This window comes from Pinus tabuliformis, chromosome Q (genome assembly GCF_031772625.1).
Source record: "Pinus tabuliformis cultivar Carrire ecotype Pingquan chromosome Q, CPIR1, whole genome shotgun sequence".
Classification (NCBI taxonomy): domain Eukaryota; kingdom Viridiplantae; phylum Streptophyta; class Pinopsida; order Pinales; family Pinaceae; genus Pinus; species Pinus tabuliformis.
In genome coordinates, this window is record NC_142296.1 from 1,374,779,041 (window position 1) to 1,374,805,743 (window position 26,703).

The 26,703-nt window shown below is 38.0% G+C and overlaps 2 pseudogenes across 1 annotated transcript in view; one reads left to right on the top strand and one right to left on the bottom strand.

Moving 5' to 3' along the window:
- The window catches only part of LOC149225027 (uncharacterized), a 112,078-nt pseudogene that overhangs the window by 36,160 nt on the left and 49,215 nt on the right, over positions 1-26,703 (bottom strand). The window contains exons 2-5 of the transcript XR_016249564.1: positions 3,299-3,382; positions 3,028-3,099; positions 2,788-2,859; positions 2,369-2,665 (exon numbers count right to left, since the gene is read on the bottom strand). The product of XR_016249564.1 is annotated as an uncharacterized LOC149225027 (transcript). The remainder of the gene's footprint in view (positions 1-2,368; positions 2,666-2,787; positions 2,860-3,027; positions 3,100-3,298; positions 3,383-26,703) is intronic.
- LOC149225028 (RNA-binding KH domain-containing protein RCF3-like) lies at positions 21,977-23,299 on the top strand (annotated as a pseudogene).

Consider the following 26,703-nt stretch of genomic DNA (forward strand, 5'->3'; position numbering starts at 1 on the left):
TCCATGTCCTCTATAAATCCCAAACTATATTACACAAATCACATAAATTTTTAACATCTGCACTAGCACATAACTGCATTATCCTGCTGAATAACTGTGGTAACTTCATGTGCTGCAGCTGCACAATATACATGGTTACAATTTAAAGTTTCAGAAAACAATGACAATTAACTTTCTCATCCAAGTCTTTTATGAGTACTACAAAATATCTGCACAAGTTCAGAACTTGCAAGAACAAGATCTCAAACCTATGAAGTTATCGATGGTGTGTAACTTATTTTCAGGAAAAGATTCCCTGACCTTAGGATTTACGGGCCAGAAATGCACGGAAACTGGGAAAAATGTATCAAAACAGTCAAAACAATTTTGATATGTTTTGGGTGCAATGCCAAAACACTGAACCACGTTTCTGATGCATGTCAGCCCATACAGGGAACATTTTGAGCCCATATAAGTACTTGTGTCGGACCCACAACATGGACACCACTGCCTAATGATCGGAATCCAATGACAAAGTTAAGTCTAAAATAATTCTTAGTACACACTAAAATACTTTATCATCTTATCAAATGCAAGATCTTATGTTATTTTAGAAAAATAAACTACTACTCAAAACACTTATATTTTTTGGTTTTTAAATACTATGTTTCGAAAATGTATGTGGGTCACCTTTCCATGACGTACCAATTTCAAAAACCTGTACCCATTCTATTGCTTAAGACAATTTTCCACTGACTCACACCTTGGTCACATTAATAAAATTATTATGTATTATCTTATCTCACCTGTCTCTTCATAACATATTTATAAAATCTGGGATTTATAAATTTGAAATAATTTGAAGACCAGATAATAGTCTACAGAGATTATAATCTAAATTTCTGGAACTGCATGTACAATGAGCAGGTATAAGTAGACAAATCTTCAAGGTAATAAAATCGTGTGAATAAATACTCTCATGGAAAGCAGGTATTCTGGACCCAAAAAGACAAGGGTGCTGGAAAACAACAAAGTATATAATAACATGTCTCTTCACTGAATGTGGTTGTACCTCTTCCTGTGTGGTTGTAATGCGACAATATTAGCTGAAAATGGTAGGTGTTGCTCTGCAAAAAGCCAGTGTGACATATATTTAGCAGGAAGGTGCACAGAGGGCTGTTACCTAATAGGCTAAAACCCTTTTCACAGATAGCCAGTTATGATGATTTGTTTACACTAAAAAAGGAATGAGAACAACAAAACAGTGGCTAAATGAGACAATACTCACTACAGCAGACTACAGGCTAAAGTAATCGCTTAGGTTGGCATATTCAAATATAAGATAAAGCAAATTAAAACCATAATTGACTCACAACACAGGCAGTTTAGGGGAAGAAACTCAGCTCTCCCAGATGTGTTCCAGTAAGTATTGGCCAGTTTACTCTCTCATGAATGGAGAAAAACCTTTCAAGCACTGAATCCAAGTGTAATTACTAATATTAACATGAAAAAATTATGGACCAGAAATACAATCAATAGCTTCATGAGTTCAACATTCCTAGTAGAACAAAAACTAATTGAAATATACACAACTAGACCTGTTTCATTCAACAAATCAGTTAATGTTTAAAACCAGCCACCATTGCTGTGAACAGTAAAACATAACGTTAAAAATTACAAATGTTATGTAAACACAAAGCAGTCTGGGCTGCACCACATCATCAAATCACAGGGCACTCCAGACTCTGCCCATACATCCAGGACCACTTTCTGAACCTAAGAACAACAGGTAAAGTCACACCAAGTTTAGAATTTAAGTGCATTATTTCAAATTATTTATACAAAAAACAAATAACAATGAAACTAGGATGCAACATCGCAAAAAGGATTATAAAAACCAAAAAAAATTGTATGCATAAGAAAGTGATTTGCATTGCACACTCAGAAAATCAACAGATGGGAAACAAAACATGTAGAGAGAAACAAAAATAAATCACAAAGAAAACATAAAAGGAAGTGACAATTTTATGAATCAAACTAATACCAACTGCTTTAGCTTATCATACATTACCTTTCCTCGATCATCTTGAAGTGGAAATTTGCAGGCTAAATTGATCGTGCAATGAGATAACAAAGAATATAGACTAAACCATATCCACAATCTAAACATGTTTTCCTAGGATGAAAACATTGACAATGACTAAGCAAAGAAAAGGTGCAGACTAGTCCCTCAAAACCAACTCTGTAAAGAACAACATCTTCTGAGTGAGAAATTTGTGACATTTACTTGAACAAAACATTTCATTGGTATCATACACAACTACTATTGTCTATAATAAATATTCATATGGAAATATAAGTAACACACATGTTTAATTTATATACTCACATCTTTATGAATAACTCTGTGTGGCATTCTTCGAAGAATTATTGGTTGCAGTCTTAATGCAGCAGTGGGCACAAGTTCTGCAATTTGTTGTATTGCCAAATGCACACGATCTAGAATTTCATTTTTCCTTGCTAGGTGCTCTGACTTTTTCTGGAAGAGTTGATCTGCACTTAGCCCACCTAAAATCAACCGTCTAGTTAGGGAATCCATAAATAGTGGCAATCCACATGAAGGCGGCAGGAAATTCCTGACAAGCATGTCTAAGCACCTATCTACAAACCCTCCATTTGATGTCGCCTGCATTGCAATCAATAACAAGTTGAGTTTTAGCCCAAAGTAAAACCTTCCTTATCATCACAGAAACTGTATAAAGAATATTCACAATCTGCCTAGCAGAAAACTTGTGACATGCAACATACCAAATTGATAATAAATTCTGTCAAACCATCTGCTACATCCAAACTATAATTCCAAAAGCTCATACCAAGAACCTAGCATACACAACATACATAACTGTTAGTATCATTGTGATGAACATGCACTGAATCCTAATTTGATCCATGCATAAGACAGCAATGTCTGGCCTTCTAAACCCTGAAAATAGGATCTCGATATACCAAGATCATCTCATTTATGTTTGATGAAGCAAACAAACTTACACAGCTTAGAAGAGAACTATGGTGATACTCATTAATAGAGGAAACTGCCTGAGAAAGTGCCTTCAATGTCATCTACACCCCAGCACAATGGAAAATTATTAGTGACTTCTGACAATTTTAAGACCTTCCCATCAGTTAACTAATAGTACCCCTAGATTCAAAGAAACAGTAAACCTCACAAAACAACCAGCAACACGGAACTGAACTTGCAAAAAGAAATTTAGTGTCAAGACTCAAAACAACACTCATGTTGCAATGCTGAAATGCTTACCACCAATGCTGTTTCCTGAGCAGGATATCCAGCTTCGATATCATTAAGGTCTTGAAGGAGTTGGTTATAACATGTTGCATCCCCCTGCAACTAGAAGTGTTAATATAAATGCATGGAAGTGAACAAAAAACGTTCTAGTGTGCATGAGTTCAAAAGTTTAGCTACAGCTGATAGAACAAAGAGGGAAAAAAATAATAAAATTGACTGAAGCATTTCATCAAACCATCTATACAAATGGCTAATAGAATAATAGCTTAATGTCAACAAGTCGCTTTACCACCTTCTAAATTTTGAAAAATACAAAATATGAAGATCACAAGAGACAAAGAACATAAGAAATTAGGTTCCAAGCCAGGGCAAAACCCAACAAGGGGAAAAACCCAAGAAAATCCTCTTCTTATAGAATCAGATCAAAGTGAGATATATAAGACCCAAGACCAAGACCAAGACTGCCACACAGACCAAAGTTAGCCCTCCTTCATTCCATGTCTATCAAACCATAGTCAACAGAATTCAAAGCTGTTCAAATCTCAGAAATATGGTCATCTCCTGAAATTTCAGCCCCTGAAATTTCGGGCCTGCAATACCACAGAAGTTGCCTCAGAAATCCGCACGTGTGAACAGAAATTAGGGCAGAAAAAAAAAATTCTTCTTTCTTAGACTTCTCCCTCTCTCTCTCCTTTGACCTCTTCACTGAAATTCTTCCTTTCTTGGCTTAGAAATCGTAGTAGTGAGTGAGTGCTCAAATGAGATCGAACTGCCTTCTATTTATACATGTTCAGGAGGTTGAATAGCTCCTTTTCTGGGCCCACTTGGTCTTGTGTAAGACAAATTGACTCTTTTGACTCAAATAAAAATAACTTTCTTTTTCTTTCAACAAGTCCAAATGGGACTTTGACTCAACTACATTAGATTGACTCATGACAAATTTTATGTTGACTTAATAAACCCTAGAAGCATGAAAAACATGCTTTGATTAGAAAATAATAATAATAAATTATTTTTGTTCTTTTTGTTTTTACATGAAATACATATCGATACACGTACAATGATAATTATGAAGACCAAACCAAGTTACATTTTCAACAAAATTGCCTTGCACGCAAAGATCAGATTGAAATATTTGCCCAGGCTATGCAGTTTGACCAGCAGCAAATGATATTTCGCAATCAAAAACTTCCGGAAGAGTGATCATTGCAAAGTTTCCAAATGCAGCAAAACAAATACAAATTTAAGCTTGACTTCTCCACCATAAGCAAAACCTTTGTGCATATTAGTTAACATGCTCTTTTGTTTAACATGTCCTTAACCATGAGTCAAGGTAATATAAGTCAGTCAACGAACTTGACACCATAAGTACATATCTGCCTCATGAAAAGTAGAGAATATAATATAAGATGTATCAATGTAAGGAAAGCATGGTCCATGGATATAAACACTTGCTAAGGAAAAGATGGAAGTGATATATTGACATAGATACCAGCTGGTTCACAAACATCAATGGTGATTATACTCAAAGATTATAGAAGTAAACCACATTCATTTAGAGCAATTCGAGGAAAAGACTTGATAAGGGTAACTTGATATATACTTTTGCCTGAAATCAATCATGTTTTAGCTGCTTTCAAAACATCCCAATGTTCCATGAAGAAAAACCAGCTAACCAAACAACAATTTACTATAATTCACAATATTAGGACATGCACAACAAAGAAAGATAAGCCTTTAGGTAAGATAATTTTGTCGATGTCCAACAACTGACCACAAATGTAGGTCAGTGGGATTGCTGATCACACATGTATTGACACAAAGTAGGGGCACCAAAGGCTCCTAAATAAAGCAAGAAGTAGAAAATAAGATAAATAAGGTGAGGCAGTGCCCTAATATAAGATCTAACAAATCTCTAATACCAAAAATACAAACTGGAGAGAGATGAAACCAGAATTTGGAATACAAAGAGTAAGAGCAACTCAGGCTCCACTAGTGACCACTCTCCTACAACCCAGGTCCAAACAGAGAAAATAAGATAAATAAGGTGAGGCAGTGCCCTAATATAAGATGTAACAAATCTCTAATACCAAAATTACAAACTGGGGAGAGATGAAACCAGAATTTGGAATACAAAGAGTAAGAGCAACTCAGGCTCCACTAGTGACCACTCTCCTACAACCTAGGTCCAAACAGAGGAAACTCCAGACAGAACATTGTCTAGAACAGGAATTAGACAATAAACTGGACCATGCACAACATGTTGCTGTCCAGTAACATCACCTGTCTATAGCCTAGGAGGACTCTCCTGGCTGCTAGTGTGGGGTCGAAAACAACAATGTCCGTTGGGTCACTAAGAAGTGGTGAGTTACACAAATTTAGTATCGGGGGCTTTCCTACTAATGATTTGTACCTTAGCACTCCTGGTAGAATCTATGTCACAGGGTTCGCCAAATTTGAACCTTAAGGTTTGAAATTCGGCGAACCCAAAAAAAATTTCAAATTCGTTCAGGTTCGACGAACCTCATAGTCGAACCTCAACGAATTCGAACCTGAAGGCAAACTTCAAAACGAATTTTATACTTTTTTTAAATTTTTTTGGGGTTCGAGGTTAGAGTTCAAGCGGTTTTTGTCAGTTGTTTTAAGGTTTATAAGAAAAGCCATGAGAAACACATGGTTTTCTCTTGTTTCGCTTCCTGCCAGTTAGTTACCCGTGGTGGCCACTGGTTTGGCTTTATTTACCATGGCTGTCGATAGATTTTCACAAGCCAACTTCAGTCTGAGTGTACTCGCTCTAGTGTGCTCAGTGTTGTCGCTGTGTGTTGTATTCTCTGCAATTTCCTGAATTCAATTTCTAGATGTTGCTTGTTCCCACTGCCCAGAGCATGAAGTGAATAGTGGTCGTGATTTGTGCGTCATGGTTGCTCATTGCTACTCATATAGCTTTATTGATTGATTTTTATTTTTTATTGTTTTTTCATATATATATACATATTGAAAAATATGTATATTCGAACTTAATGCCGAAGCTCATACGAACCTCATCGGAAAATTCAAATTCGAATCGAACTTAATTGTTGCCGAACTCGAATTCGAACCCAAACCGTGTGACATAGGGTAGAATGGGGCATCAAGGAGGAGGAGGTGATCCTCTAGTGGGATGTTGGTCTAGCAAGTAGCCAAAGATTATGGCACCGAAATATAAATTCCTCCAACATGTAAAGAAGCAAAGCACCATTGGTTGAGGTACCTAAGAAACTAGAGAGTGATCATGACTCTTGAAATAGACAATAAAACCACCCCTTGGACCTTCATAGTAGAGGGGGAAGCAAAAGATAAAATGCTCCTTACTCTCAACCTTAGAAATATAGCACAACTAGCAAATCCTACCTAGCCAATGATATGGTGATCAATCTCCAACAAAAGCCTCTAGGAACACACATTGAATTCTAGATCCATTGAGTAATTCACAAGATCATCCATTGATCAGATGACTTGTTTGCCTGGATCAACCTATAACAGACCTTTCACGATAGAATCGACCTACAAGCTTTAGGACCCCAATTCAATCTAAAAATGACAATCTTGGTGTAGGAACTCCTTCAACAAAGGGAGTGTGTCTTCTCAAATAGGCAACCAAGACACTTTAAGCTATTGAAGTTGATGCAAGAGATATCAATGACTCAAGAAAATCTATAAGCCAAAAACAACACGACAGTGTTGCTCTAATGGCAGATGTGATAGAGACATGATCCTAAGTCATGAAGATGCACATGATTGGCCTGAATGGGAGAATACTATGGCTTATGAATATCATCATTCCTTGATGAAGAATGACACATGGGATTTAGTTCCTCACCTACAAGGATAGAATGTGGCAAAAGTGTCCTCGGGTCTACATGACCAACTTTACATTTGAAGGTGCTTTTAAAAGACAAGAGGCTCACCTGGTAGCTAAAGGTTTTTATCAGCAAGAAGCCTTCGATTACACTAAGACCTTTGCCTTGATTGCAAAGATGAATCCCATTCAACTAATTCTTTTACTTGTTGCTCGCTTTGATGTAAGTTTGATTGGTGACTAGAAGTTGTGATAAAGAGGAGAATTATTATTATTTTCCAACATGCCTCCAAGGAAAGCTACTACACCAATCAAACTTACTAAAGGTTCATACTTGATTCATGAAGAAAGTGAAGACTTAGAATTTAGGTTATCTTAATTAGAGAAGAAATTTAGTGAAATGGATGGTAGTATATTGAAAAAGGTGGATTTATCAAGTTATGAAGAAAAATTTTGAAAGAAAAATGGGAAAGAAGATGAATGAAAATAAGGAAGAAACAGAAAAATTCATCAAGAGATCTCCCTAAGAGTGATTTGGAGATCCAAAAAAATCACGAACATAAGGAGAAGCATGGTGTTGAGAATCAATCTCATATGGGGAGAACAAATATTGAATCACAAAACCATAATCATGAATTTTCAATCCAAAATCCATGTCATTAGGATTTCAAGTCAACACCAATGAACTACTACATTCTAAAGATCGATATGAGGAAGTTTGATGGTAATGATCATGTAACATGGTTATTTTAAATGGAGCAATCATTTGATTTACACCAACTGGCATCCTTACAAAAGGTAAATATTGCATCCTTGTTTTTAGAACAAGACCAACATGTATGGTATCAATGGCTTTGTGAAAGTAAAAGGTATTTTGTTATATCTCAATTCATTTTTACAGAGGAATTCATAACACATTATGGGGATATTAAGAGCAATACATTATTCAGTGAATTGGTAAATCTTCAATAAAAACGTCAAGTTACAAAGCACATTCAACAATTTCAAAAGTTGAGTCTCAAAGTAAAAAATATTTCAGAGGATGATTTGTTAGACCTATTTGTGAAAACTTTAAAGGAAAGCATCAAACATGAGGTTTATCTCTTTGAACCTAATGACAAGGAAAATGTCTCGCCAACAGTGTGGGCGTCTCCCCAGTGTGAAGTCCCAATAAAACCTCACACCATTTAGGATACGAGCCCCATTCGGCATGTCGGCCCAGCTGCCACCATGAATGTTTTGCCACTAACTGTCAAATGCAAACAAATGAGTGGGAGACCAAGTGTGAGATGTCTAAGAATAGGATGAAATCAGTGCTCAATTGATAAACTAGTAGAACAATGTATAACAACCTAACAGCAAAACAAAAAGAACAGTGTGCCTTAAGCGAAACTAGTTAGCTAATAACATCTTGAGACATACAAGCAAGAGAATGCTAGAGACCAGCTGCAAATTAGTTCACCGTTAGTTCCTAGCATTTGCATGGAATAAGGAAAGCAAAAACTTGAAACAAACATATAAGCCATAGTCACGATTTAGTTCATTTACATAAAGCTAACATGAAAGCAAGTACAACCAACAGAGGAATGCATGGGAATCTATGCCAAAATTGAAGAACTTCTCATTGATAATGTTTCCAATTCAAATACATGTACTATGAGCCCATCAAAACCTAATAGTGGGATGGGAGAAATTCATATCATCTCCAAGACCAAACCCTAGCCTCACGGCAATTCACCCTACCATCTGCCAAGAGCAGACTACATCTAGCTTCCTAAGCACAAAACAGCTCTCTAATGCTAGCCATGCTCGAGTGCTAAAAGTCCTTTACAAATGAGGCATGAGAGTATATATTTATAGAAATGAGGTGACCTTCCACCCAACCTCATGACTCTCATGACTCTATAATGTCTAATGACTTTTACATACTTAAATCGACTTTTGTATGACTGTTGACATTTCTCATTTTCACAATTATGATAAGAAATATTTACAATATGATAAAAGAGAAGTTACGAGGGAAAATAGACATGGTTATTGGAAACGCTAGCATACTTATTGTTGATGGTGTTACAAAGTCATAGAGACTTGCATGGGCTGACAAACAAGGTCGTGACGTTCATTTGTTGTAGTGAATGCCTATTTGCCTGTTAATGCACCCGCCACCAAGTAGATTAATCTTGGGACTAGTACCAACGCTCCACAACTTGGTTGAAGTAGTACCTTGGGCAACTATATGGAGCCATCCTATGACAATTAATCCCAACCATTGCATAATATGTATCATTTGTCTTTGTGCCCCATTTTCATGGAATTGACCATCCCACCAACTTATAAGGTTATGCCTTTGGTTGCTACACTCACCAGCAATCTTGAGCCAAAATATTCACAACAAATTATGAGAAGTAACATTGAAATGCAAAGACCAGTGAATTATTAGGAATTTGTTTACAATTTCATCATTAGAAATAATCAACTACATCCTGCTAGCACTTATTAGAATAGTTTTATTTGGGCTGATTAGTGTTGGTATCTTGAAAGCCTCAAGAACATTAGCTTAACAATGTTGCATGGAGTGCTAGAATAGTTTTATTTGGGCTGATTAGTGTTGGTACCTTGAAAGCCTCAAGAACATTAACTTAACAATGTTGCATGGTATAAACATGCTCCTGACATCACATATGCCCATGTGGTTGCCAGTCCTAGGAGCACTATGTTAAACAAAATTGACATTTTCAGATATGTAGAGAAAATGGAAGAGTAATCATGAGAAACCTGATCCCTACACAAACACTAATCACAATGAAACTATAGCCATAACAGAGGCAATCACAAAGGATCAACAATGTTGACATTAGGCCATTGTACCTATGTAGTTGTGGTAACCATTGCCTCATGGAATTCATATTGTGTCTTTTTCCATACAAAGTATTCTCCAAGGTAGTCATTTACCTCCCCTAATTCAACATAATTAGATTTAAATGCTTACTGAACATTATTGCTAATATGGAGGCTTTCAACTATCTTAGTAATTCTGTCAATTTAATTGCCACAATCAATGCCATATTGAATTGCCAACAAGGGTTTTAAGTGGTGAATCTTCTTTGTGCTTAACAAAGAACCTCAGGTTTTCATTGTTCTTCCCATGAGTCATTGGTAGTGGTAAAGAGGACAACTCTGGCTTTCTTAATCAACAAATTATGTGCTTTAAGTTTTTAACATAAACATAATGCCATTGGAGTGTTTAATAAGAACATGACTTCAAATTGATTCCTCCTAACTGTTGAAAATGTAACTAGTGTTGGTCTTCATAATGAGAATTGTCATAATTAATAACAAGACTATTTTTGTTAGCATGCTCTTTTTCATACTAGGGTTTATTTATTTTTTAAGCATGGGTTTCATGCTCAAGTCGAAATTATTATTTTATTCAAGCGCGTTCTTCATGTTCATTATTATTTGTATTGGTCAGAGTCAAAAGGCTTAATTATGTTTAATTTTCTAAGTCTATTCGTTAGAAAATTAATCTGTATTTTGCTGGTTTATTTCTTCTACTTGTAAATTTTGAACAAGTTATTTAAAACATTTAAATACCAAAATAAACACAATACAATCACAACATCTACAAATGATCCTCTGAAGGAAAAACAAACACACAAGTGACATCGTTATTTTGGACAAATGTCCCAAGAAAAACCCAATGCGGGAAAACCGGTGCAGCTATTTTGAGGGTATATTATTATGCAGTATTTTCTTGAGTACAATTGGGTGCCTAACCGGCTCACCCGACAAAGAAAAATTACACGGGAGCAATACGTCTCTTCGAAAACTGGTATTCAGAAAACCTGTCCCACAAAACCCTCTCTGGCGACTCTGAAGCTCAACGCTGGCCCTTCTGGCCTCTGCGTCAGCCTCGTGCTGCATTGCGTCAGCCCCAGGACCCTTTGCGTCAGCCCTCTGAGGCATTGTGCAACCTCTGGGACCCTCTGTGTCACTCTCTCTGCCTTTTGCATGGATGGCGCAGTCCCTCTAGGCTCTGTGCTGTCTCTACTGGGCTCTGTGTGGCCTGCTCTCGCTCTCTGCTTCTGCACTGGTCTCTCGACATTGTCTCTGCCTCTCTGTTGAGTACTCATTGCCCCTCGCTGTTGATCGTTGATTCAACTTTGCTTAGCAACCCCGCTCTAGCAAAATGAATGATTGATCACTCTAGTGTATCTTCCAACTGGCCCTCAAGCCTCCTCTTATACTTTTCTCGTTGGTCCTTCAATGATCGAGATTACATCTCGAATCAATGGCTATGATTAGATTTGGCTTGATCCATGATTTTTGGAACCTTCTAACCCAGTTTTATATTAATACCAATTAATATTTTATTTTTACTAAGTTTAGACTCATGAACTCCATTAAAAATATTAATTATTTTAATATCTCCCAAACGGGGTAGAATTTGTCCAAACCATTTCTAGGTCTTGGAGATCTCATGTGCTTTAGCCTCTCCACCAATTTTCATGGCTAGAGCACATCTGATGCTACCCCAAAACAACACTCCATCTTAGCGAGGATTGTGCTCTAGTAATACTCCTCACTGAGCATCACTCTGATTATCTGGCAGTGATGCATCACTCTGATTATCCGGCACCGGTACCAGTGCTGATGCTTGGCCTCCCTGCCCAACGTCCTCTGCACTGCTGCCCATGGCCCTAGCACTGCCACTGCTTCATTCGTACGGCAGCTCCCTCTGCATCCGTGTTGTTGCTGGTCCTTTCTCCCAACACTGCAACCCCCTCTCATCATGTTGCATCGTGCTACTACATATTGCTACTGCACTGCAACTCAGTTAGTGAGAAGTAAGTCACTGATCCACCCAACTTCTGACATCCCTATCAGGCTAGAAACAATCCCGATGTTGAAGATCTCTCTGTCGCTATCAAGTGATCCCACTACTGACTTATGCGTTGCTGCAACAACTCCCTGCATCTCGCATCGTTGCACACCTCTCTGTGCCATCCTGCACTGGTGCAACACACCCGTGCCTCTCGCACTCTTGCAAACTACTAGCCTCGCGTTGCCAATGGACTCCTGCAGTGTAGCACTCTCTGTCACTTCATCCGCATCTGTCTCTACCGACATTCGCCAGTCCTGCTACTACTCTTTGGCGCTGTCGTAGCAAGGTATAATCCAAGAGGTTGGGTACCTCAAGGATCCTACCCCTCATCGCCTGTAGTCCTCCTAACTACAGCCTCCCCACTTCTTCTCAAGTGGTACATGAGCACTCATGGCACAATCGTCATCCTCCTCGACCTCCTTCTCCGCCTTCGTTGGCGCAGCCTTGGACTCAGAAGCCTCTCCCTTGCTCTTCTTCCTCGGACAATGGTTTGCATAGTGCCCCAATTCCCCACAATGGAAGCACTTGACCTTGGATAGGTCCTTCTTCTTCCTCTTCTCCTGCTTTCCCGCAGATGCCAGAACCGCATCCTCTTCCTCTTCCTTCTTGATCCTGACTCCTTTCCCGCTACTCCCCGTCTTGGTCAACCGCCTGATTTCCTCTTGGCGAAGAGCTGCCCACAATTCTTCCCAATCTGGAAGATCTGCCCTGCCCAGTATACTCTAGACAAATGTCTCCCACCATTCAGAGACTGCATTAAGTGCGGTCCTCACCAACATCTCCTCATCAGGTGTGGCCCCTATGGAAGTTAGTTGGTCCCGGATCTCCTTCAACCGACCAAGGAAGTGATCTATCTGCTCCCCCTTCTGCATCTAGTATGACCTCAGTTGATTCTCAAGTAACATCTTCCTCTGCACGGAAGTATGTTGGTACAATTTCTTCAGGGTGTCCCACATCTCATTTGTCGTTTCCTTCTCGGCAATATGTTGGACCACATGATCCTTGACCCCATCAAGGATGATGCACTTCGCCCTGGCCATTGCCTCCTCGTACTTCTCATTTTCAGCCAGGTCAACTGGGATCACCACTACTTTCAAGGCGAAGGCCTTGATGCGATATCTATCTAGAATGGACAAGATCCTGGCCTTCCAGACCACAAAGTTGGACACTCCGTCCAGCCTATCCTGATCCCTCAGCCCATTCACGGCCATCTCCACTCCTCTGTCGACTCCTCTGAGTCTCTCTACTTCCCTCCTGGAAGTCCTCTATTCGACTCTTGCTAAGTCTCTCTACTTCCTGTCTAGAAGTTCTCAGTTCAACTCCTGCTGAGTCTCTCTACTTCCCGTCTGGAAGTTCCCGATTTGACTCCTGCTGAGTCTCTCTACTTCCTGTCTGGAAGTTCTCTTCTGGACTCCCTCTGAGTCCCGATTTCCCTCCTGGAAATCCTTCTGCCAACTTCAAGTTGCCCCACTCTGATCGTCTGTGCAACTGCAACACTGATCCGGATTCCTTGGCTAGAAATCCGCCTCGGCAGCAACTCCCTCCACCTTGGTCTTGCCCTGTTAGGTACTGTTCTGACCACAGTACCCCACCAGCTTCGCTTTACAAACTACCCACAGCGTCCTATGCCCTAGCAACTGAAGACCTGAGCCTCTATGCTCTGCGCAATCCAGGCACTGGCAAACCATCTCACTCAGCCAACTACGTCAGCCCTTCTGGCCTCTGCGTGAGCCTGATTCTGCCTTCCTCAGCCTCTACATTGGCCTCTCTCTGGCCCAGACTGATGATGCAGTCCCTCTGTGTCAACCCTTCCTCTGTCGCTTCTGCAAGGATTAGCTACTGTCACTCGGGATAGCTGATTCCGCTGCAAATGCGTTACTCAGCTGATGCCTTCAGTTCTCCTGTGACCTGCAACCACGCTCTGATACCATGTTGAATTTTCCAAGTTTATCCGATAGAAAATTAATCTGCATTTTGTTGGTTTATTTCTTCTACATGTAAATTCTGAAAATTAATCTGTATTTTGCTGGTTTATTTCTTCTACTCGTAAATTCTAAACAAGTTATTTAAAACATTTAAAGACCGAAATAGACACAAAATAGTGACAACATCTACAAAGCATCATATGAAGGAAAAACAAACACACAAGTGACACTGTTATTTTTGGACAAATGTTCCCAGAAAAACCCAATGCCGGAAAACTAGTGCAGCTATCCCGAGAGTATATTATTATGCAGTATTTCCTTGGGTACAATTGGGTGTCTAACCGGCTCGCTCGACAAAAAAATTACACGGCAGCAATAACTCTCTTCAGAAATAGATATTCAGAAAACATGTCCCACGAAACCCTCTTCGGCAACTCTGAAGCTCAACGCTAGCCCTTCTGGCCTTTGCGTCAGCCTTCTGCTGCACTACGTCAACCCCAAGACCCTCTGCATCAGCCCTCTGAGGCACTGTGCAACCTCTGGGACCCTCTGCCTTTTGCATGGATGACGCAATCCCTCTGGGCTCTGTGTTGTCTCTACTGGGCTCTGTGTGGCTTGCTCTGGCTACTGCTCTCGCTCTCTGCTTCTGCACTGGTCTCTCGACACTGTCTCTGCCTCTCTGTCCAATACTCACTAACCCTCGTTGTTGATCACTGATTCAACTTTGCTTAGCAACCCCGCACTAGCAAAATGAATGACTGATCACTCTGCTGTATCTTCCAACTGGCCCTCAAGCCTCCTCTTATACTTTTCTCGTAGGTCCTTCAACGACCGAGATTACATATCTAATCAATGGCTAAGATTAGATTTGGCTTGATCCATGACTTTTGGAACCTTCTAACCCAGTTTTATATTAATAACCATTAATATTTTATTTTTCCTAAGTTTAGACTTAGGAACTCCATTAAAAATATTAATTATTTTAATATCTCCCAAACCGGGTACAATCTGTCCAAACCATTTTTGGGTCTTGGAGATCTCATGTGCTTTAGCCTCTCCACCAATTTTCATGGCTAGAGCGCATCCGATGCTACCCCAAATCAACAAATTATAGCCTAGGAAAAAAAAAAAAAAAAAAAAGAATTTTTCAAATATGTAATTTGAGTCAAAGTTACCTTAAGATGCCAAGTCAGTTTTGCATGTCAAGTCCACCCTGCCCAAGGAAGAGACATTTGTTCGAACCCCTTTGGACAGTATAAATAGAGAATAAGTTGGATTCATTTGGAGACAAGAAATTTGCATGATCTAAGCACTAGTCTTCTGAAATAGAGCGAAGAAGGGGAGCAAAAAAGTCAAAAAAAGAAAAGGAGGTTGAAATCTGAAGTTTGCACATGAAGGAAAGATTCTCTTGAGTTCAGACTTGTCAAATTTTGTTGAAGTGTGTTGTACATGTTGTTGGTCTTGTTGTTGTTGATGAATTTGTTGTTACGTGGAAAGAGGGTTTCACTTGGCATCTTGAGACTTGAAGTATTGTCATGGTCATGGGTTTTGGATATCTCACTTTGATTTGATTCTATAAGAAGAGGATTTTTTTGGGGGTTTTGCCCTGGTTTGGAGCCTATATCTTGTGTTCATTATATTTTTGTGATCTTCTTGGTTATGTTTTGGTCACTATTTGATAAAGAGAACAAAATAACGATTAATAAGCACACAACATTCACAAGCAATTATCAAAGAAAATATATCTACCCTAATACGCAGACAACTTGATTTCTCAACACTAACCACTATCGGAGAAGTTAAAATGCACTTCATATATCATTAAACCTCTATGCTTTGTAGGAACTCTAATTTTGGCCATTGTATTAAACCTCTCAAGTCAGTTTTAAAATATATGAAAATATGGGGTCAAAGAAGAAGCTAAAGTTTAGTTTTCAGATAAACATGTGGGGTAACGCAAAAATAATGTACCATGTCTACAACCAATTTGTTGAAGATATTCACACCTTTTACAGGATAACCCTTGATGCTGCAAATATGGCCTTGTCACGTTGCATTGCTCCACGATGAATTATTGCATTATATTTCTTATGTACCTTTGTTGTTAATCATAAAGAGCAGTGCCTCTTGAGTCACAAAAGCATATTAACACCTCCCTTGCTTTCATTCCAATGATTGAGAGATCAAATTGCCAGGATGTGCTATTTGTGGTGAGTAATGGCACCCGAGATAGCCTGCGAAGACGTGAAACTAAACGACATTGCAGCGGTGAATCTCCTCAACAACGTGGTGGCATATCTTCAGCACCATATCCACAAGCTCTCCATCACTTCATAGGATTTTGATCATCTCTCTCGTCACTTCTGATGTAACAAGTGTCTGGCCACCATGTTGGTCCAATTAACAAACAAAATGGTCTTTTATCCCCCTTCCCTTCACGACTTGGTTCCATTTGAAGACACTGCTCTTTGGAGCAATTATAAAACACGATTTTTCATAATCTTCATAACATGTACTCTTCATCGCATGTGTAGCCTCTTCTGGTCTTCATTTTAGCACACCATCATAACCTTTTCCTTGCGGTATTTAATATAATCTTCACCCCAGCACTTGATCATAGTTTTCTTGCGACTGGTTCATTTCTTATCGCATATCCAAATTCTAACTATGTTGAAAACCAAGATTCTAGTCTTAATGACACTTGCAAATGCGAATTGCGACATTCACTAGTAATGCTTCCTATACAAGTCGCCCATTGCACTTATAGATTGTAGGGCTCTCAAAGTGTCCACTATAAATGCGATTTGCAACTTATGTGAATGAGATCTTTTATTGTTGAGAGTCACAAAGTCAAATATCAGAAGAGATGTATGGAGACTCAAATTGCATAAAGTGAGTGAACAACAACAATCTAAGCAACCAACATGATATTAATGTGTGAATGAGATCTTGTAAGTAGTATGAGAATTGAATGGTCTGCAGGACTTCAATTCATAAGTAAAATACCAAAGCAATCAATTGATGAATGCAAGAGTCGAATCAAGGGCAACAAACCCTTTGAGATCATGTGAACAATAGATCACTAGAGAATCAAATGTGAGGTTTTGAGAAAATGAGTACCAAAAAGAGAGCAAGTAGATGTATAACATGGCTCGACACATAAAGGAGTAAGAGGAAACGACTATTACAAGTACAAGTACTCGAAGGCAGGGGTAAATGAATCAATCAGATACACAAGCATAAGCAAAATGTGATAATGGTGTGTGAGGGGGTCACAGTTAAAACGTGCGACTTAGTTAAGTCGCATGCGATGAAGAAAGACCTAGACACAAGTCGCACTTTAAGAAGCCAATCGACAAGTCACTAGGATCTAGAAGTGTGGCTTGCGACTAAAGAGGATGATTCAATCGATGTCACAAATCACATTCCTAGAGGCTAGAGGTAAGGCTATTAGGCTTTAGATGTGCAATTTGCAACTCAAGAAGATGAGCTTCGTAGTGTAAGTTGCAAATCGCATTTTGAGAGGCCAGGCGGACTAGCACTGCAAGTTGCAACTGTGACTTGCAACAAAGGCAAAAAACACAAGTTTTCAAGGCCTAAGCTTGTCGGGATGCAATGCAATCATAGTCAAGTCAAAGCACGGGTCAAGTCTTAGGAAATCGCAGGAAAAGGAGCCTGAGGAAATTTCAATATTGTGAGCTCAAGTATGAATGAAGCCAAGTTGATCCTTGCAGCAATATGGCGACATTGAATCACAAATGGATCATGATGCATCTTATAAACCTGCTGACCTAATAGCATCTGTGTGCCATCAAGAGTTGCTTCTATTGAATGTAAGCCTCTTGGTCTGGTTGCAACCTTATCCAAACCCTGGTCATATGAAAGGCACACATAAGTACAGAAACAAAATACCTTTCTCCTAGATATACAGAAAAGGAGGAACAGTGTTGCAAGATCCTTTGCAAAATGAAAGGATGCAAGTGCCATGAACCCTAACGATGATGATGAAGCAAGACATGCAAGTATAGGTAATGTGCCTTATGAACATACAAGCGATTGTAGCTTCGATGATAGTTGAGTTATTTAAGGATTTTGACCAGTTCAAACCACATGGATAATCATTACGACCTTGAAAAGCACAAGGGGATCCAAAATTTTCAAACCACATGGATAATCATTACGACCTTGAAAAGCACAATGGGATCCAAAATCTAGATGTACAGGCTAAAAAAAATTAGGTGTTGTTGTAGCGGTTACAACAAAACCCAAATCTCCAAATCATGCTTTCAATCTAGTAAAGAAAGTTGAAAATAAAAATATGTCCACTAGACAATTCGTCGCTAGTAACTATACAAAAAATCATGCTCCTTCTCCTAAACCAGCAAGGTTGAGTCCTCAGCAAATGGATGAAAGAAGAGCAAAGGGGCTATGTTTCCACTGTGAGATGAAATTATTCTACATGGACTGTCAAAATGAAGAAGATCGAGAAGTGGAAACTTCACAAGATATAGAGCTATACGAGACCACTTCAACAATCTCTTGGCATACTGTTAATTTTTGGTATGTTCTATGCTTAGAGAATTTATTTCAATTTTCACAATTAGCTCAATATCTTTTCCAGATTAGCAATCACATCAGCATAATAGTAAATTGCAGATAGAACATAAACATAAATCGCAGAAGACAAACCAATACAAGATGACACAAAATGTGGCGCTAACCAAGGACAAATCCCAATGTGGGGAAACCCTTTATCAATTCTTCTTATATGTTCTTCAATAGTTCAGCAGAGAGAGAGAGAGAGAGAGAGATAGTACATATACAACAGAAGTCAACACTTTGACTTATCTAAGTAAGAGCATAGATCATCTCTAAGAAGATGATACATGAGGTAGTTGAACTCAGTTGAAGACATGTTGCTTCAACTGATTCTCCAAGGTGACTCCATCACCATGTTGCACCTCATCATCATGTTGCACCTCACTGTGCTACACCATGTTGCACCCATCATCACTATGTTGCATCTCATCATGCTTCACTAATCATGATTGTACCCATCATTGTATTGTTGCACTATGTTGAGCTCTTCATTGCCCTATGCTACACCCAAATGCATGCTGCAATAACTCATCATCCTGGTGCTGCAATACATTCTTGCTGCTACTATATGTCCATCATTACCATGTTGTCCCATTGCTACACCAATGTCCAACAACATTGATCTACACTATGCAGCACTATCATACTACTGTGTGCACTATGCAGCATTGTACGTCATGTTATGCATTGATGCTCCTATGTGCACTATGTTGCACTGTACAACATGTACTCATAGCTGCTCCCATTGTTGTACCAATGTTGCACCATGTACCATTGTTGTTATGACTGTGTTCTGGTTAGGGCATCACTATGGCCCATATCAGCCCTAAAACATACCCACACAGTGCCTTAAATAATTGTGGCTTCCTCCACAAGTATCCTCTGCCTCCACACTGCTGATCTGAGTACTTAACTACCCTCAAACAATCCTACGCATGCCTTGATTTGGGGTGTTCAGGCCTGCTGCCTACCCAACCCTTTCTCCACTGTTGTTCTGGGCATAAACAACCCTCAATACACCCTACGTTGCCCTCCAAACAGCTCGTAGAGCTTGTGGCCTACCCACAATAGCCTACACTACCCTTCACCAAGAGTTTTGCACCCAAGAACACCTCCACGCAGGCTGAAACAATCTTCCCTTCTCTCGGCCCTCTAGGGAGCTACCTCGGCCTCCCTTACAGCAAGCTCGGCCCTCCAAAATACCCATGAAACAGGCCTCTATTACTACGTTGTTTACTTCTCCTTCATTGTGACTAAGACAGAGCTTCCCTTGCCTCCAATGAGTTCCTTTTCTTCTTGTGCGTTGCACTATTAGGGTTGTTTTCTTCACAATATGTCAGTGTCCTAGATCTAGGTGCATAGAGCTGCTAAGGCATCATCTAGGACTGCGTTTAGACTTCATTCTAGGCTCCTTTCGTCTTGTGTCTAGGGCTTCCTCCTCTTAGACTTCTTTTCCACTAAAACCCAAAACAATTGCAGAGAAATCAAGAGTGAAGTGTGTGTTCAAATGACCATCAAGTCACCTCCTTTTATACTAAAACGTTGAGCACACATGGGGGTTATTTGGTTGTTGGCCAACCTTGGCAAATTGTCCCATAACACAAATAAATTCATATCTCCATGAATACTTATCGGAATCAGATGATCTTTAGATCAATCCTACACCTCTCGATGAGAGGAATCCAAGAAAAATATCAGTTGCCATAAATAAAATGACCTGCATGGAGTTTGGCCCTAGTTGCCAATTTTAACACATGCATTGGCCAACATCAATACTCCAAAAACCCACAAGCTAGAAGGATATATCAAAAAGCAAAAATAAAAAGTATTGATTGATTCAGGTAGTGCCCAAAACTTCATCAACTACAAACTAGCAGAACTTCTTAATTGCTTTGTATATCCAGCACTAGAATTTCAAGTAATAATTGCAAATGGAGGTACCATAAATTATTCATGGAAGTACCATAACATTGAGTTGAATATGGGGGAGTATTTGGTGGTTAGTCCCATGATTGCAATCCAAAGGGGTGGTACTCATGTTGTATTAAGAGTCCAATGGTTACAATCATTACGAACGGTAGCCCTTAATTTTCAAGATCTTTTCATAAGATTTTTCTCAGAAGGAAAGGAAATTGAGCTTAGAGGTATCCATGGGAAACCCAATAGCATGACAAAATGGTTAAAAAGCGGACACTAAGTTGTAATTGCACAATTGTGGCCATTAGATGTTCAAACACCTATATCCTCTACTCCAGCGAATCTCCAAAAAGTTAACAATCATTCTAAAGTATTTGGAGAGATGCATAAGGGTCTTCCACCTACTTGAGATCATGACCACACTATTCATTTGCAATCTAGAAGTGTACCACATAACATTGGGCCTTACAGGTATTAAAATGCATAGAAGAGTGAGATTAATGTATGATTAAAGAAATTCTAAATGTGAGCATCATTCAACCTATCCAAATCACTTTCTCTTCACCATTGATGATGATTATCAAAAAGGATGGTTCATGGCGTATATGTCCAAATTACAGATAACTCAACAAAATGACAATCAATGAAAAATTTCCCATTCCTAACATTGATGAATTATTAGATGAATTGCATGGACCAATTTTCTCTACTAAGTTCCATTGTTGCGAATATAATTTATATAGAAATAAAATAAATATAAGTGAATAAATAATAATCATAATTATAGTTAATTCATGATTAGTTAATGAGGAAGCAGGTCTCTAAAGGACATGACCAATCATTAAGGGGCACCTGCCTACATATATAAGTGGGCCCTCATTGTAACATTCATTCAATCCTTATACTATCAACTATCAATAACAAAAATATTATCTTTTGATACATTTGTGTATTTACAATTTTTAAGTATATACAACTACAAAGCTTGTTGCTACAGTGGTATCAAAGCAGTCCTCTGAAGTATACGAACTTTGTTCGTTACAATGGTATCAGAGCCATTCGATCCTTTGGACATTATCCGTTGCACAACCTGCCATTAAGCTTAGGTCCTGAAATCATGGAATTAAGTGAATCTCATAAATCTAAAATTGAGTTGTTAAGTGAAATTAAAGAATCATTACAACAAATTAAAAGATCATATACAAAATCACTAAAATCTTTTAAAACATGGATTCAGCGCCTACAATAGAAGTTTACCTTAATGTCAAAAAGGTTGAAATTATTGAAAATACAACACTTGAAGATGTAGAAAACATAGATGAGGAGAAAAAGGTAAGTTCTCAGAAAAGTCAAAGGAGTGTACAGTCCAAAAATGAAATCTTTTCATTTGAAAGGGAAAAAAACAAGATTTTATAGACCAAACAAAGTTACAGAACTCTAAACAAGATATTGTATCTTCAAAAAATATACATAAATCAATTTTGATTATGACCAAGAAGAAAGAAGAGGTTCTCTTCCTTACTGTCATGGATCCTTCATTTGTTATGCCTCCTACAAAACGGAATTATGAATGGGATTCCCAAGAGCCCAATGGTAGAGAAAAAAGGTGTGCTTTTGCATCACCTCAGAGCCGACCACCTCCTTTGAAAATTGGACCCGACGAAAGAGTTTTTCGTATACTTCATATTTGGGCCAAAGACTGGAGGTATAATTGGTAATGGAGGCAGGCATTATAAAGCAAATCAAGCAAGAGACAGGTGCAAATATCAGAATTGTGGTGGAGGAGAAAGGTGTTGGAAGTGAAAAAAAAAACTTAAGAAAGAGAAACGTATTTCTCCAACACAAGAAGCACTTCTTCGTGTTCATGACAAAATATTGGAAGGAGAATTTGATGTAAAGTTGAACGAGGAGACTGATAAAAAGACAACTCTGACAGTTAATAGATTATTGGTGCCTGCTAATCAAGTTGGTTGTGTACTTGGCAAAGGTGGAAAGGTTATCCAATAAATTCGTACAAAACGTGGTCCTTAAATTTGTGTTCTTTCAAGAGAACAAGTTCCTGCATGTGCCTTACCCACAGATGAAGTGCAGATTATGGGAGATGTGACAGTGGTCAAAAGGGATTTTTTCGCTGTATCTAACCGTCTAGTGAAAACCACCCTCGTGATTGAGAAAATGTTCCTACTGCTAGGCCTATGGGTCATCTTTCTCAAGGGTCTGGCATTCCACATGATGATATATTTTCTCAAAAGGATTTCTTGGTGTTGGGTCGGGTGGTGGTATAACTCTCATTCAAAGGGACCTTCATCAGTTCTTATGATGCATGAAATCGGGCCTAACATGAGGCAAAGCGTGCATCCACAAGTGAAATCACATTTCGTTTGTTATGCTCAAACGATAAGGTTGGAGGAATCACTGAAAAGGTTGGTACTATAATTCAAGGACTTCAGAGGGACACAAGTGTTGATATCAAGATTGCAGATTTTGTTCCTGAGGAAGATGAACGTGTTGTCATCATTTCAGCATCTGCGCTCCTAGAATGTAGACTTTCTCTTGCACAAAATGCTCTTCTTCGGGTGTACAATCATGTTGTTACTTCTAGACCTGAGAAAGATAAATTTTCAACGACAAGACTCCTTGCCCTATCAAACCAAATTGGGTGTTTGCTAAAAAAAGGTATAATTATTGTTGAGATGAGAAATCATTTGGATCAAATATACGGATTTTTGGCAAAGTACCAATTGCCAAAATGTGCAGAACCCGTATTCTACTCCATCGATTGCTCAATCCCAACAACTTCACTCGGATTACCATGCTGGAAATCATGGAAGACACGTGGTTCAAAGTAGGGTTTAACGGTGATAATTTACCACTGAATCATGATGATGGCCAAAACAAATTGGACATGAATGGCCACGAGGTTGTGGACGTTTTGAAGTCCCCATTCATAAATGCCTTCAGTGTACTGGCATCTCACCCCACTGGACAAGATCTGGCTCCTCTACTCATGGATTCAAAAGGGTTGTTGTGATTCTTGTTGAAGCAACCAATTCTGATTCCTATCGAAGCAACCAGTCCGCCAATATTGTGATCGAAAGCATATCAAAGGGGGGACAAGACGATGAGTATGTATATAGTGACTATTGGCATAATGAATAAATTAAACACAAACAAATTAAAGTCACTTTCTAAAGTAATTATAAAGTAATTTTATTAAATTATATAGTTATTTTCTAATATTTTTTTATAAAGTGACTTAGAAAAAAAAAAATTATAGGGTCACATAATTAATTAAATATAATAAAATAAAAAATAAAATAAAATAAATATTTATAAAAAAAAAAGAAGGGAAATGGACAAAACCCTATTCCAAGACAATACTACATGTGTATTACACATGACAAAGTAATGTGCGCAATAAAAAAAAAATCTTGCTCAATAAGCTTTGAGGACAAAGCTTTTTGAAGAGGGGCAATGTTGCGAATATAATTGTAACAGCCCAAAATAAATATAAAATTAATTTCCTAATTAAAATCAGAATCAACAAATAAGCACATACCTATATTACCTGTGATCGATGTCTGCCAGATGACAACAAGGTTTTGAGGACGACTCTCCACCCAACCATAGGCTCAATTGCGCAAGGCTTTGCTACAACTGGGCACCCCCGAGCCCTCAATCAACGTACTACTGCCAGTGACTCCTAAGTCTTAGTACACCATTCTCCCAAGAGAATGAAAGATAGACTCTCGGAATGATGGAATGCAGGAATGCCTCTCATCTTCCTCACCATCTATTAAATAGAACAACATTGGAAGAGGAACCACATGCACACACTTCATGTGTCTCATGCAACTTTCTTTTGATTTCTTTCCTTTTGATAGTTTCCTTTTCTTGTTTTATTTCCTTCTTTTTGATAGTTTCCTTTTCTTGTTTTATTTCCTTCTTTTTGATAGTTTCCTTATTCTTATCTAGAGCTTTAGTATGGTTATTACTATTTTATTTATTTTCTTTGTATATATTTTTAATCTTATTTATTATTTAATCATTTATGATTTATTATTTTTATTATTATTAAGTGATTTATTTATTATTATTTATAATTTTATTTATTATTTATTATTTTTATTTATTATTAAGGGGAGGGTTTATGATTTATTATTTTTATTATTATTAAGTGATTTATTTATTATTATTTATAATTTTATTTATTATTTATTAATTTTATTTATTATTAAGGGGAGGGATATTACAATAATTTACATAAAAATAAAATAAAAACAAGTGAATAAATAATAATCATAATTATAGTTAACTAATTATTAGTTAATGAAAAAGCATGTCTCTAAAGGACATGACCATTCATGAAGGAGCACCTACCTACGTATATAAGTGGGCCCTCAATGTAACATTCATTCAATCCTTGTACTATCAACTATCAATAAAAAAAATATTACTTTTCAATACATTTGTGTATTTACAATTTCAAGTATATACAACTACAAAGCTTGTTGCTGCAGTGGTATCAGAGCATTCCTCTGAAATATAAGAACTTTGTTCGTTACATGCATCTTTGGTTTGGTGCCATCAAATCATAATGATCCAAGAAGACATTCCCATAACAACCTTTAGAACACATTAAAGTCATTGTGAGTTTTGGTTATGTCATTTGGACTTACAAATGCACATTCTACATTTCAAATCTTGATGAATTCTACTTTTGAACGCTTTCTAGAAAATTTGTGTTAGAATATTTTAAAACATACTAATTTATAGTGAATTTTGGGAAGAGCATGTACAACATGTTGCCAGGTTTTAACATTATTGAAAGAGAAAAAACTATATGCAAGGCCTTCCAAGTGTGCCTTTGGGGTTCCAGAAGTGGAATATTTCAGTCGTATTGTATCATGTGAGGGTACAAGGTGGATCCTAACAAAATCAAAGATACAAGGCAATGGCCAATCCCCAATACCTTAAAGAAACTTAGAGGATTCTTAGCATTGACAAGATATTACGACAAGTATGTCAAGAATCATGGTCAAATAGAAACACCTCTAACAAAATGATTGAAGAAGAAAGCATTTTTGTGAACTAAAGAAGCAATCAAAGCTTTTGAATAACTCAAAGAGGTTGTGTACAACCCTTGTCTTTGCGACACCTAACTTCACAAAAACCTTCATTGTGGAGTATGATGCCTCAGGCCATGGTATTGGTGCAGTTTTGATGCAAGAAGGATGACACATTGCTTTTGGAAGTAGCAAACTTAAAGGAAAGAACTTACTCAAACCCATCTATGAAAAGGAAATATTGGCCATACTACATGCACTTAAGGAAATGGCATCCATACCTAATAGGAAGCCCCTTTAAAGTAAACACAGATCATGATAGTTTGAAGTACTTCTTGGAGCAAAATTATCTTCAAAAGAGCAACAAAAATGGGTCACAAAGATGTTGAGTTAATACTTTAAAATTATCTACAAAAAGGGAAAACAAAATATTGTGGTAAGTGCATTATCAAGGAAAAGACTCAATTGATTTATTATGCACTATTTCCATTCCACAATATGACTAGGTGGAAGAAGCAAGGATAGAATGGAGCAAGATAAGAAGATATGCAAGATCATTCAACAACTACAAGATAACCCCCACACAGTAAAAAAAAATTATGTGAAAGTGATATGTTATGGTATCAAGATCGTTTATACTTGTGTAAGAATTCTCAACTTAAACAAAAGGTCCTTTTGGAATTGCACACCTCTCCTGTAGGAGGACATTCATGGTTCTCAAAGACATACCATAAAATCAAGAAAGTTTTTTTTGGGGGGAAGGTCTTTATATAGGTGTGCAAAAGTTTGTGGTATGCCAACAAAATGAGGGAGATACAATCAAGACACCAAGGCTCCTTCAGCCATTAGCCATACCAAGCTAATGTTAAGAAAATGTTTCAAATGTATTTTATTAGAGGTTTATTTTGGAATTACACACCTCTCTTGTAGGAGGGCATTAACGGTTCTTAAAGACATACCATAAGATCAAGAAAGTTTTTTTGGGGGGCAAGGTCTTAATATAGGTGCGCAAAATTCTGTGGTACACCAACAAAATGAGGGAAAGACAATCAAGACCCCAAGGCTCCTTCAGCGATTAACCATACCAAGCTAATGTTAAGAAGACGTTTCAATGTATTCTATTACAGGTTTACGCAAATCTAAAGGAAAGGGTGTGATTATGGTGATGGTAGACCGACTGACAAAGT